The sequence below is a fragment of the Hemitrygon akajei genome, chromosome 10 (assembly GCF_048418815.1).
Source record: "Hemitrygon akajei chromosome 10, sHemAka1.3, whole genome shotgun sequence".
NCBI classification, from domain to species: Eukaryota; Metazoa; Chordata; class Chondrichthyes; order Myliobatiformes; family Dasyatidae; genus Hemitrygon; species Hemitrygon akajei.
The window spans coordinates 165,849,538-165,863,555 of record NC_133133.1 but is presented as its reverse complement, the minus strand read 5'-3'; the positions used below and the strand labels follow the sequence as shown (position 1 = coordinate 165,863,555).

General features: G+C 40.6%; 1 protein-coding gene across 2 annotated transcripts in view; it reads right to left on the bottom strand.

Moving 5' to 3' along the window:
- The window catches only part of LOC140734923 (protein O-mannosyl-transferase TMTC2-like), a 199,324-nt gene that overhangs the window by 71,052 nt on the left and 114,254 nt on the right, over window positions 1–14,018 (bottom strand). The window lies entirely within an intron of this gene.

The following is a 14,018-nucleotide window of genomic DNA, read 5'->3' as shown; positions in this document are numbered from 1 at the left end:
CGTCTCAAGGCTTCTTGGCCTCCAGGCCCCACACTCTGCTCAAAACCTCACCGAGCTCTGTCAGAGACAGCAAAGTGCTAGGTCACTCAATTGGCCTGAAAACACACCACCAAAATGTAGATCACAGGCTCCAATAGTAGCAGAATGATATTTGAAAAAAGAAGTAGTAAAAGAAGTGAAAGAAGTAGTTTTGCGAACTGTCTGAAGGATATTGCCTTCGGTTGCATTTTTTTTTACTGGAATGGCAACAACCAATACGTGCTGGTGTTTGGCTTGGACAATTTGAACATCAGGAAAGCTGAAATCCACTTGTTTATTCTTGAGATGGAGCGTCCATCTCCCAGTTGATGGAGAAACAGATTGCCAGATCTACAGGGGAAATCAAGCAGTATGGAGAATCATTCAGAAGACTGGAGACCAGCAGTTTTATCAGCTACAGTCTTACCAAATGGCTAAGCAGGCTCAAGGGGCCAAGCTGCCTTCTCTCTGTGTGTTGTTATCAACCCTAAGAGACACGGGTTGAAAGAACACATGGTCGTGCACACAAGGTCGGATCTACATGGATTCCAGTGACGATAAGATACACATTTCAGAAATGTCAGCTCGCCTGTTTCGGCCTGATTGACATGCTGAGCAGATCCAGCGATGTCCCTATTCACATTTCAGATTGCAAACATCAGCAAGGCTTTATATTCTGTTCTTTTTTTGTTTCCACCACAATTACCCTGAAGGAAGAAAAACGGGGGGCTGCTGGATATCTGCACCTTAATTTGACAGAATAATAATGTGAGCATTTTAGTGTCTGCTCATGAGAATTGCAATAATGCACTCTGACATTAAACTGCAGATGCTGGGAATCTGAAATAACACAATATGCTGAAATACCAAGCAGGTTCAAGCAGCATCATTAGATGTGCTACTTTAAGATGGCACAAGGAGCTCCGAGCACCTGCTGGTTTCCCGGTGCAGGCTCAAACCCATCATTTTCAGTTATCTAATTGTGAATAAGTGAATCTGCCTTCACAGGCATTGGATAGATAAGCAAGTCCTTCTGGGGTCAAGGTTGCTACAAGTTGACATATTTGATCATAGCTCTGATGCCTGAGGCTATCAATTGCAATTAGCCAACCGTAATACCGCCATGATTTTTTATGACATTTAATCCACTTAGTCTATAATGACTTACAGTGCAATCCCAGTCACTGCCTTAATAATTTCCCCTGTAACCTACTGCCCCACATTCCCATCAATTCTGCTACCTACCTACTCACCGGGAGCAAGTTAATGTGACCGATTAACCTACAGACCATCATGGATTTGGGATGGGAGAGGGAGCTGGAGGCCTCAGAGGAACCAGTGGTGTTACAGGGGCATCATACACTCTCCACACAAACTGCACCAGAGGTTAGTGTTGAACCTGAGTCAGTGTCTCTGAGGCAGCAGCGCTACCAGCTGAGCCATTGTGCCATCTCATTATACGTCATGAAGAGAGATTGACAAGGTTCATTTGGAAATCCGTGTTTTGAATTTTTCCTTCGTTTATCTTCATCTGGACATCTCAAGCAAGGCCTGAAGAAGGGTCTCAGCCCAAAACATCGACTGTTTATTTGTTTCCATAGAGGCGGCCGGACCTGCTGTGTTCCTTCATCATTTATGGGTGCATTGTCAAGCAAGGCCTGCATTTATTGCTCAGCCTTAGCTGTCCTTGGCCTATGTGGCTTGTTAGGCCTGATGAAAGTCAACCATATTGATGGGTCTGATATCAAACATAGACCAGGTAAGGACAGCAGTCATAATTACTGAGCGTAACTGTATTTCTTTTTAATTAAGTTCCAAATTATTAACTGAATTGTTAAGCTGCCTCAATAGTCACTGAACTCAGGTCTATGGATTTTTAGTCCAGCCCACTGGATAACTACTGAAGTCATTTAACAACTGCTACAGCAACAGACTCTCTATTTATCTCTATATTACACCCACATCTAAACCTAAATAAATAAACGTTCTCATGGCCAGCTATTAATGGAAAGATTATCAGTGATTTTGTGAAGCAGCTGTTTAAAACAGAACACACGCTGGCACGGGGCCTCCTAACTGTTGGCTGGATGGGTTTAGGATGATGATGCAGTAACAGTGAATCAGATAATCCCCACTAAAACCTTTAAAATATATAAAAGTATACTTGATGTAAAAGGTTCATGAAGTCCCTTCAAGGAAAATACCCTGGTAACTGGACAATATGGAAATGAGTTCATACAGCACTGAAGAACAGAGAGAACAGTACACTCTCCAAGATGTTACCATTTCCTGCCTGTAAGGAGTTTCTACACTCTCCCTGTTACTCTGTGGGTTTCCTCCGGGTGTTCTGGTTTCCTCCTACAGTCCAAAGATGTACCAGTTGGTAGGCTAATTGGTTCTTGTAATTGTCCTGTGATTAGAGTAGGGCAGTGATTCACAACGGGGGTGGTACTGCCCTCCATGGGGGTGCTTACATGTCCTAAAGGAGCATTAGAGGAAATAAAAGTCATCGGGGTGTTCAAGATTCTTGGGGGGAAGGGTCAGTAAGTGGCACCTTAACTTGAGGCACGGGACCTGTAGTGGTGATGAAGGATCTCAGATTGAAACGTCAACTGTACCTGGCCTGCTGAGTTCCTCCACCATTTTGTGTGTGACCGTTAGTAGAGCAAGCACTTCCAAAAAAAAAGACTGAGACACTGGAAGTCAGAAAGAACCATGGTTCTGCAAACAAAGAGCACTCGTTGCCACAACACGTCTGAAACTCAGCAATCTCATCCGACCGTACCATCCAAACAGACATCATTGGGGATGTATAAATTAGCAACCAATATGCCCAACTTGCAGCACGGAACAAGTTCATGCAATTTAACAGACGGAAGGTCACATACACCCTCCCAGTTTTCTCTTCAGATCTATGGAAAACAGGTTGCTCAATGATGCAACGGTGGTTGGAGTCAAACGGTGAAATAGAGCCAGTCAGTGAACCTGCTGACCCCAAGGATTCCTCCTGAGGTGTTCAAAGTGACCTTGGCTTCATATGTGCATGGGACCAGAGGTGGGCAATTGCACTAATGGGAACAGAGTAAAGGTAGCTTGCCGAACACCAGCTCTAACCCGACTAACATTCAGATTCCAATCTGAATACTTGTCAACATAATTTTCACCGTTGTAATCATCTTCATCTTCACCTTGCCGTTCCTTCGCATACCACTACCATCATTCCACCCATGTCAACTCGCTGCCATTGTCAGCATCCAATAGGCATTCCCAGTGTTAATTTTTAATTTTAATTTAGCCCGTTAATGATGGATAAATACGTACGGTGTGATCTCTATGAGTCTGAAGGCAGTGAAGCTTTGAATTCCAATCTTGCTAAGAAACAGAAACTACAGAAAGTACAAACGTTTGTACATCAATACAATGTTATATACCTGAAGTATGGTTTTATTCCATCCCGTCAGATCAGTGACACCCCATGTGTCATATTTGTAATACTGTACTGTCTAATGAAGCCATGAAACCATCAAGATTGCAGGAACACTTCCATAAATGACATCCTGAAAAGGCTACTTATGGTATTACTCAGTTCCAGAAGATGAAAGAAGCATTTGAAAGTCATTTACCAAGAAAGCAAAAAATGACCTTGATAATGGTCTCATTGCTTCTTATAATAAAATGATAGCAGTGTAGAAAATCCTCAAACAATTGGTAAAAGATTAATAATGCCTGCTGTATCAGAAGTGCTCATCACTGTTCTCCAAATGGATATCTGAGTAATAACTCTGTATCTCTTCGTATTGATGAAATGAGTAAAGACATTGAGTATCAACTATGCACAGAGCTACAAAACAGAATTTGGGACACAACTGGATTAATCAACTGTGCAAGATAATGAGGCGTTGCTAATGGCATATGCACGGTTTATCAAAAATGGAAAAGTTTATGAAGAGATTCTCTTCTGTAAAAAGTTAAAACCCAAATATCAATGGAGAATCAATCTATAACGAGCTCAAAGTGTATATTGAGGATGCAACTATTCCGATTACGAACATGATTTCTTGTGCAACAGATTGAATACCATATATGACAGGTTGCCATGCTGATTTAGTGGCATTTATGGGGGGAGAAAAAACTTTCCGAGTCTGTTTGCAAACCAATGTGTAATTCATCGTCAACAACTCACAGCCAAGAACTTCAGGCAGCAGTTATTTTTCAAGCATGACTCCTGTAATATCTGTTATCAACAAAATTAAAGTTCATTTCTTTAGTTATGCCAAGATAACAATGAAGAGTTTGAATGCTTGCTTCTTCACACTGAAGTGCGCTAGCTGTCAAAAAGACTGCTGCTTAATCTTTGATCTTTGTTTGATCTTTATTGATCATTTCTTTGATCTTTTTGACACTGTGGTTGAATTTTTGCTCTAAGTCAACAAGAGCATGGAAAACAACACTGAATTTCAACCTGGAGATGTGGCAATACCCAGCCAATCTGTATGACAAAATGAACATCTTAAGTATGAAATGGTGGGGTGAGAATTTTAATTTAACCTAGGCAAAATATGCACTGTCCACTTTTATCCGAAAATTGGAAATACATAAGCAAAACATTGGGAGAAGAATGATTTCACAGTTTCCCCACATGGGAAGTAAGGCTCTCTCTTTCACAGATGGCGATTTACAAGAGTACTGTTTACACCCACAGTAATTAAAGAAGTATTTTCAGAATTGATTCAAGAATTTGGATGATCTGGAAATTCTGGACTGGGTAATTAACCCCATTTCTCCGCAAGGTGGGGGACCATTTCTCTGCAAGAACAAGAGAGCTTGCAAGAAGAAATTATCAAAATTCGGAATGATAAAGAAGCAAAAATGCTTTTCAAAAATGTTGGCTTTTCTGCTATATGGCTATACCATCATATGAAGTTTCCTGGTCTTTGGAGAAGAGCCAAACTACTCTTCATTGCATTTCCATCCTCTTACTTTGTTGAAAGAGGCTCCAGTGCAGTGAACCCCATACTCACAAAGAACAGAATCTGCTTGGATGCTGTTACGTGTGCGGACTTAAGGCTTTTGCTGTCGCAACTTGAACCAACTATTTCAACTCTTGCTAAAAACCATCAAGCTCAACGATCACATTGATATCGAAGCTGCTGTACAGCTAGGTTTAACGACAAATAAACATTTAAAGCAGAATAACTTTTATCCTGTTAGCATATGGTAGAAATATTCTTACACTACGGCAGCGCCAGGAAGTGTATTGTGCCTAAGAGTGGTGTTAGAAGGCATTGGCAAATATGAAAGTGCTTTGAGAGGCGTTTGGCTAAAAAAAGATTGGGAAACACTAGGCTAGGATTAAATTGGGGAATTATTAGGTGGCGTGGCTCAAAGAGCCGGCTGGGCCAGTTCCACATTTTATCTCAATCAATAAACAAGCATATAAATAAATAACCAAAGCCCATTCTCATTATTTTGGTTATCCCTATAAATGTTAATGAAGAAAAAAATAAATCACTGTATTAATAGAAAATAAACATGAAACACTTTTATTGTTCCTGAGAGTACTGGCTCAACAACACATAATGGAAGTTTACTCATTGGTGTTTACATTTTGGTTAAAGTAATCCAGAATGTGGCAGAAAGGCACAATAATGTGGAATATAAAGTTTTCTTCCATTCTTTTTTTCATTAATATATATTTAAATCAAACCTAGGTTTGAATTTCTTCATTCTGTTAATTTAAGGACTCTTCAACTCATGTTTTCGATACTTTTTTTTGCTTATTTATTTACTTATTATTACTTAGTTTTTTTTTCTTTTTGTATTTGCAGTTTATTGCCTTTGTTGTGTGTGCATCTTCATGGATTCTGTTGTGATCCTTTGTATTTACTGTGAGTGTCCAGAAGAAAAGGAATCTCGGAGAAGTATATGGTGACATATACCTTGATAATATATTTACTTTGAACTTTGAAAGTTTGCCAATAAAACTGTTTGCTAACTTCCATAAAGTTCAAAGCAACACACACAAAATGCTGGAAGAAATCAGCAGGTCAGGCAGCATCTAGGGAAATGGATAAACAATCAACATTTCGGGCCGAGATCCTTCATCAGGGCTTCTGAAAAAGGGTCTCGGCCCAAAATGTCAAATGTTTATTCATTTCTATAAGTGCTGCCTGACCTGCCAAATTCCTCCAGCATTTTGAGTGCATTGCTTTGGATTTCCAGCATCTGCAGATTTTCTCATGTTTATGATTTGCTTGAAGTCCAGTATGCATTGAAATTGCTGGTCAAGTTACACTCCAAAATTAAATGATTTTTCCTTTCCTTTAAAAGTATTCCTTGACTTGCCTCTTTTCACCTTATAACCTTCCAAGCCAAATTTGTTCCACTGATGTTTACTCTTGCACATCTGTGTATGTAACCATTCCACCACTGGCAGCCATTTATTCAGCTGCTGGAGTCCAGAGCCCCAGAGTTAATTTCTAAAGTCTCACAGCCTTTTTACTGTTCTGAGGCATGTTAGCAAAATGGTTCACATACCGGAACATGATTCCAAAAAACCAGATTTGAAACCAATCTCATTTTGGTAGTTTAAGTTGAAGTAATAAGTAAAATTTGAAGTCTAAAAAACATAGTTTCGTCACCAGTAGGCATGAACTGGTGGTCACTAACTTCCTTCAGCGAAGGAAATCTGCAATTCTCAGCTGGTCTGGCCTACATGTGACCTGGATCCTCTATGCTGTTGTGTCTTAACTGCCTCCTAAACTAAGGGACAACTTGGTTCAGACAATAAATGAATATAAGACCATAACATATAGGAGCAGAGTTAGTCCATTTGGTCCATTGTGTCTGCTCTGCTATTTTCTCACGGCTGTTCCATTTTCCCTCTCAACCCCTTCTCCTGCCTTTTCCCCACAACCTTTCACGCCCTGACTAATGAAAAACCTATCAAATTCTACCTTAAATGCACCCAGTGACTTAGCCTCCACAGCCACCTGTGGCAACAAATTCCACAGATTCACCACCCTCTGGCTAAAGAAATTCCTCCTCATCTCTGTTCTAAATGGACATTCCTCTACTCTGAGGCTGGGCCCACTGGCCCTAGAATCCTCCGCTATATAACAATGACAACAGGAAAGACAACACCATACTGTGAATAACCTAAGATCAAACTTTTGCTGTAAGATGTTCCCTAAATGAAGTCAGTTATCTAATTCTTATCAGTGTGGGTTGCCACAAATGTTTTTATTGAGGTACTGGACATTGGAATGTTATTTTGATGCATTAATGAAGTTCCATAAATGACAAGTGTTCTTGTATATAAACATAACTCCCACGGTACAACATATGGTGGCGAGTTTGTATATTTTCTTAAAAGTGCTAACATATATTTTGAGTTTTGTCACACATACTCCCAGTGAAACTGTTTGTAGAACAGAAGCCAGCACATTAAGCCCTGACTATACTTAGAGGTAAACAGCATTTGGTGTGGTGGGATTTGTGTATTATAGTGTCAATGTTTATAGTGGCAAAATGGTGAGTTTGGCTTCCTACTAATTACATTTTAATATGACCAAGGAACTTCTTGGAATATTTATGTACTTTAGAGTGAAGCTCACGGGCTATTGTGACTATTCTTAAACAATAAAGGATGAGAAATAGGTGGAGGAGCAGATTAATCTGTCCCTTAAGCCTGGTCCATCATTCTGTAAAATGGGGAATCTCTGGCAATTTCAGCAGTGGAGGCCAAGACACTGGGTATATTTAAAGTGGAGGTTGATGGGATCTTGATTGGTAAGGGTGTCAAAAGTTATGGGGAGAAGGTAGGAGAGTGGGATTGACAGGGATAATAAATCAGCCACGATCAAATGGCAGAGCAGAGTCGATGGGTCAATAGGCCTACTCTGCTCCAATATCCCCTTATTCTGAAACTTCTCCCTCTAGTTCTAGATAATCCTAAAAGGAGAAAGATCCTCACAGCAACCACTGGCAATCTCCTAAAACGCCACTGAACCAACTTCTCATTTCTCAAAACTTGGGAGTTGAGAGGTGACACAGGAAATAACCTAGTGATTCATTTTTAGTGTGATCAGAATCCGAATCAGGTCAAATATCACAGCCATACATCATGAAATTTGTTGTTTTGAGGCAGCAGTACATTGCAATATTATTAATAAAAACAAAGTTACGAGAGAGAGAGAGAGAGAGAGAGAGAGAGAGAGAGAGAGGAGAGAGAGAGAGAGAGAGAGAGAGAGAGAGAGAGAGAGAGAGAGAGAGAGAGAGAGAGAGAGAGGAGAAGAGAGGAGAGAGAGAGAGAGAGAGAGAGAGGAGAGAGAGAGAGAGAGAGAGAGAGAGAGAGAGAGAGAGAGAGAGACTTATATAAATAAATAAGTAGTGCAAAAAGGGAGGTGGTGTTCATGTGTTCACGGTCCATTCAGAAATCTGATGGAGGTGGGGAAGAAGCTGTCCCTGAAACATTGAGTGCGTATTGTCAGGCTCCGTACCTCCTCCTTGATAGTAGCAATGAGAAGAGAGCATGTCCTGGGTGACAGGGGTCATCAATGATGGATTCCACTCTTTTGAAGGTGTCCTGGGTGCTGGGGAGGCTGATGGAGCTAGCTGAGTTTACCATTTTCTGCAGCTTACTTCAATCCTGTGCAATGCCCTCCCCCCATACCAGACCGTGATGCAACCAGTTAGAATTCTCTCCACTGTACATCTGTAGAAACCTGTGAAAGTCTTTGCTGACATACCAATTCCCCTCAAACTCCTAATGAAGTGTAGCTTTTGTTGTGCCTTCTTTGATCTATAACTACTCAGTGTTTTGAAGCACACAGCACGTGCCCATGAATATATAGCTTGCAATTGAAACCTCATCAAGTCTGAGCAGGAGCCTATTAACCTCAATACTACTGTAAGTTTTCTGCTTGTTTGTCAGAATCATTACAGACCTCTAGAAAACCACAAGCTGATGAGTTTGTAAAAGGAGAATTGAGGAGTTGTAGAAGCAAAAATGGCTAACCAAACACAGAGAGGAGAGCAGAATCTCTACTGAGATTTAAGATTTCTACTGCTGTGTTGTGACGTATTTTATTTTAGCAGTTTTCTGCAAAAGCAGTGTGCCCTGCTGGTAAGAGTGCTTTGGCTCAACTAAAGATAAGGAACCATTTTGTCCAATTTAGGAACGTTATGCCAGCCAATCAGGATTGTGGGATGTGAGAGAAGGTTTTAGAGAGCTGGATGGCAAGAGATTTTTGGAGGACAGTAGTCTGGCTTGGGTCTTTTGGGTGAGAGGAGCAGTGAGAAGAGCACCAGGAAAGACACCTGGAAGATCCCATCTGGAAGAGACCCCATTGCAATGAGTGCTTCACAATATGAAGGATTCCAAGAAGGGAAGTACTACCTATGGCTGGTGAGTAAAACGATACACCCACATGCTACAGAAATGAGTTCAGATGTTTGTGTGCACATTTAGGCTGGCTTAACCATAATGGAGCCTTTTATCTTTCTTTTTTTCCCTCTGTTAATTGCTTGATGAAGTGGAAAATTGGTAAATACACTTTCTTGATATTCTGTACAATATGACATTTCTTGGTGACTAATAACACAGTATGGACAGTGTTTGCTCAAGTTGAGGTTCCTTTAATCAGAACATCCCAACATTCCTGTTTGGTTGAACCCCAAATCATACTGACCCTAGACGTACATTGCTTATGAAAAGTGGCCTTCCCACCGCTGAGTCACGTGGCAGAGTTAGCTAATGTGCCAAGTTGGTGTACTCGTTGTATACGGATAGTGGAAAATGAGTTTGAGGCCGAGTGTTTGGGGTCCTGTCATCAGGGAGTATGTCCTGGGGTTGTAGGACTGGGCGTTTGTGCATGGGTGGGTGGGTGGTAGGGAGGAACGGTGTTGTTTTGGTGCTGGTTGTGTTCTGCGTTGGTATGTTCTCTGTTATTCTGCTGAACGTTGTGGGCATGCTACGTTGGTGCCAGAGTGTGCATGACTACACTTGCGGGCTGCCCCCGGCACATCCGTAGGTGTGTTGGTTGTTAGCACAAACGAGACACTTCACTGTACAGTATGTTTCAATGTATATGCGAAAAAGAATCAAATCTGAATCTGAAAATTGTTCACAGACACGGAACAAATATCTAAAATCAATAGGTGAAATGTGTTTACATATGAAAAACAGAACTGAATCTTCAAAGACGTCCATAAGCACCTCCTCTGTTTTCTCTTTTGTGCTATATATTTATTTATTTCTGGAATTTATACTAAATTTTATCTTGCACTGAACTGCGGCTGTAAAGCAACAAATTCCATGGCAAATATCAAAATAATACCCAGGTTCTGATTCTGATAGAACAGTCACCACGCACAAACTGTGAGAGCTCAATAGGACAAGCAGCACCTATGGAGATAAATGGACAATCAATGTTTCATTGGGTTATTTGGAACAGCATGAGAGCATAGAGGGGAGCACAACACTTTACAGTATTAGCGACCTGGGTTCAATTCCCACCACAACCTTTAAAGACTTTGTACGTTCTCCCTATGACCACGAGTTTCCTCTGGGTGATCCAATTTCCCATAGTCCAAAGACATACTTGTTGGTAGGTCAATAGAGAACTGTAAATTCTCCTGTGATTGGGCTAGGATCAAATCAAGAGATTGCTGGGCAGTGCAGCTCGAAGGACCAATTCTGCGTTGTATCTCAATAAATAAACATGAGATCATGAAACAAGATGCCAACGTTCATGGTCAGAACACTGAGATGAATTTATTATTAGTGGGATCCTTGTTGACAGACGGGGAGGGGTCTGCAAGCTGGAGAGTCTGCAACTCTAGTACATAAAATTACTGTTAAATGAGGACTGTGTCTCCTAATTGCTTCAGCAACCCCTCACACCTTATTGATTGCTTTATCTAATGTAAACATCAGAAAATCATTACAAGGATTACTTAGTGTTCAGAGCATTTTGACAGCAACACTAATTATTTCAACATGATAATAAATTATTTAATGTTTGTTTATCATTCAAAAGAGACTGAACTCTTACTGCACTAATTATAATAAAAATGCATAGTAGCAGCTACAACTTACAGAAGTGGCTAAAGAAATTATTTGTTCTATAGAATATTGTAGCAAACTCCTATCATCATGACATAATCTGGCTTCAATCATTAACACAGTAATTAACTGTTAATGTGAGTAAATTGCAGAACAGACAATGGCCAAATTCTTTTATGTCTAATGGTCATAAAATATGGAACTTGCTACTTCCTGTTAGGGCAAGTAACATGGATGCACTTAAATGCCACTTAGATAAATAACTTGAGGAAAAAAAACGGAATCAAGTAAAATGGGAGGAAGCTTATTGGAGCAGTAGGTTCACTGGTGTAAACTCTGTGCAATTCCTCTGTTCGAGCCATGTATCTACTTATTGTTTGTATTGTACTTGTGCTGCTTATCCTCACTCTGGGCTACGGTAACTGGTTACATGGGTTAGTGTAGTGGTTAGTGGTGTTGGGTGGCGGTTAAAATGAACTAATATAGCCACCTGTTTACCTCTTCTGCAGCACAGAGAGGGGGTGAGTAGGGAGCGCATATATTTCATTGGCTGGCTCATTCTTGTGTGAATTTGGTCCAATTAAACACAAACAAACAAATAACAAACGTCCGTGCATTTAAACGCTGTACAGCAAAAACAGTCATGCAGGGCACAATTACTGTTAGTTTCCTGAAGGAATTGGAATTATCTATTAATCGTGTTCAAATCTCTTGTTTGTTTCATATGAATTATGGAAGGTTTGAATGATTTTATTGTTGGCTTGTAATAAAGAATCAAAAATGTATTTTTTCCATTTGCAATTCAGTTAGTTGGAAGCACGTCATACAGTGTGACATTCCTTCACTTCGCGTCTCAGTGACTTTTAGTTTGTTTACAAGGAGTCACCACATCCTCAACACTTGAAATATTTCATTAGCTACATTTCATTGGCATACACTAACCAGATCACTAATTTTCCATGAAACTAAAGTATGGTGCAAATAAAACTAATGGCATATCAACAGTTCCATTAAATAATGTGATTAAGTCCTGGATAATTCTGTCCATGACTTGAAACACAAATAAGCTTCCTCTTATAATGATGGGAGTTGGCAAGAGCTTGTAATCTACAAACTACAGTTTCTCATGCAATTTCTCAATGCAAACCCCGCCTGCGTTCACCAAGGAAACAACACAATATCTGAATTTGTTTTTAAAGAAATATAATCTGTTATGAGTTTCCACAGTTCATAAATAGAAGATGATGTAATTTGAGAAGCTCAACGCAATTAATAGATAATTCCAATTCCTTCAGGAAACTAACAGTAATTATGCCCTACATGACTGCTTTTACTTTACAGGGTTTAAATGCACGGACGTTTAGTCACATTTCTTTTCATCGCAGTTGAAAGCCTATAATTTACACCAAGGATCAACAATGCCCGCAAAATAAATAACGCCAGAAAAATTGCTTATGGAATGCATTTTCTTCTGAGATTATAATGTGGTTTGAGTGGAGAGAGATTAATTTTAATTCTAGGATTCTGCAGATCTGATAACTTTTCTGATATAATTTCTAGAACTAACTGTGAAATACCAAAGTGTGTAGTCATTGCAAAGGGGTTGTTGTTCCTTTCCACGTCTTGTGGTGCATTGGGCAGCAACCTTGCCATTTCTTTGGCATTTGTCTGTTTTTTTACGTGGCCGAGTTGCTAGCTAAATGCTCAACCCAACGTGGATGGAAAGTGTGCAAGGAAGCAGCCAGATTCGAACCCGGGACCAAAGCCACTACACCACCGGCCAGCATAATGCAAGGGGGTACAAATGAATCAAACGGATATCCAGGAGCCAACTTGACCATTGCAATATCAGTTCAGATATTGAAGGTCATATGTTTCTTCTTCAACCAAATTATTTGGATCCAGTTTAAGCTCAGAGGCAGATGGGAAAACTGTCTTACAGTTGGATAATCCACACAAAAAAAAATTAGTTTTCCATGAGCGCTGTCAAAGGCTGTGGTGGTACTTCGGGAGATTCATAGTTTGTGTCTTGTGGAGATTAGAAACCAGGAAGGAGATCATAAACACGAGAAAGTCTGAAGATGCTGGAAATCCAAAGCAACACACATAAAATGCTGGAGGAACCCAGCAGGTCAGGCAGCGTCTATGGAAAGGAATATACAATCAATGTTTCAGCCCCAGACCCCTCGTCAGGACCCTGCAATGGCGACTATCTATTGATCTCCATAGATACTGCCTGACCTGCTGAGCTCCTCCAGCATTTTGTAAGTGTTGCTTAGGAGATCAGAAAACTCTTGAAATGAGAGGACTTCTCCCTGATGTGCTGAAGAATGACAAAGACAAGGCATGGGTGGGGCAGAAGCAATCATGGATCTGGGGAATCTATCTGGTTATGCTGGGAGAAAAGGGAAGACAGGCTGACAACATTCGCTCCCGACCCCCCAAGCAGTGGAAGCATGTGTGTGTGTTGATGGATGGGCATGCATATCCATTTGCATGTAGTGTCTGTGTGAACACACGTTCACAAGATCAAGTGAGTGAGTGAATAGATGAGCCTTTATATGCCTGTGCTTGGGAATAATCGTGTGTGCTGTTGCATTCCGACCCATCCCACTGAAAGCAGGTCGGTTTAAACCATGGTGCTGACACAAGGAACTGCAGATGCTGGAATCCGGAGCAACACAACAGATCCGTCAGCATCGATGGAAGGGAATGGGCAGTTGATTTAGGCCAAGACCTTTCTACCGGACAAATCATCGTGCTCCCCGATCTCGATCAATCCCTCACAGTTACATGAAAGAAAGCAATTTTAATGAAAGGTATAGCAAACAAATTTTGGATTTTTACTCCTTAGCATGGAATACTTAAGATCAGCAAGAACATGAAAGAGTTATCCTGGCTTATTGCTGCTTTAATCCACAAAATCAATGTA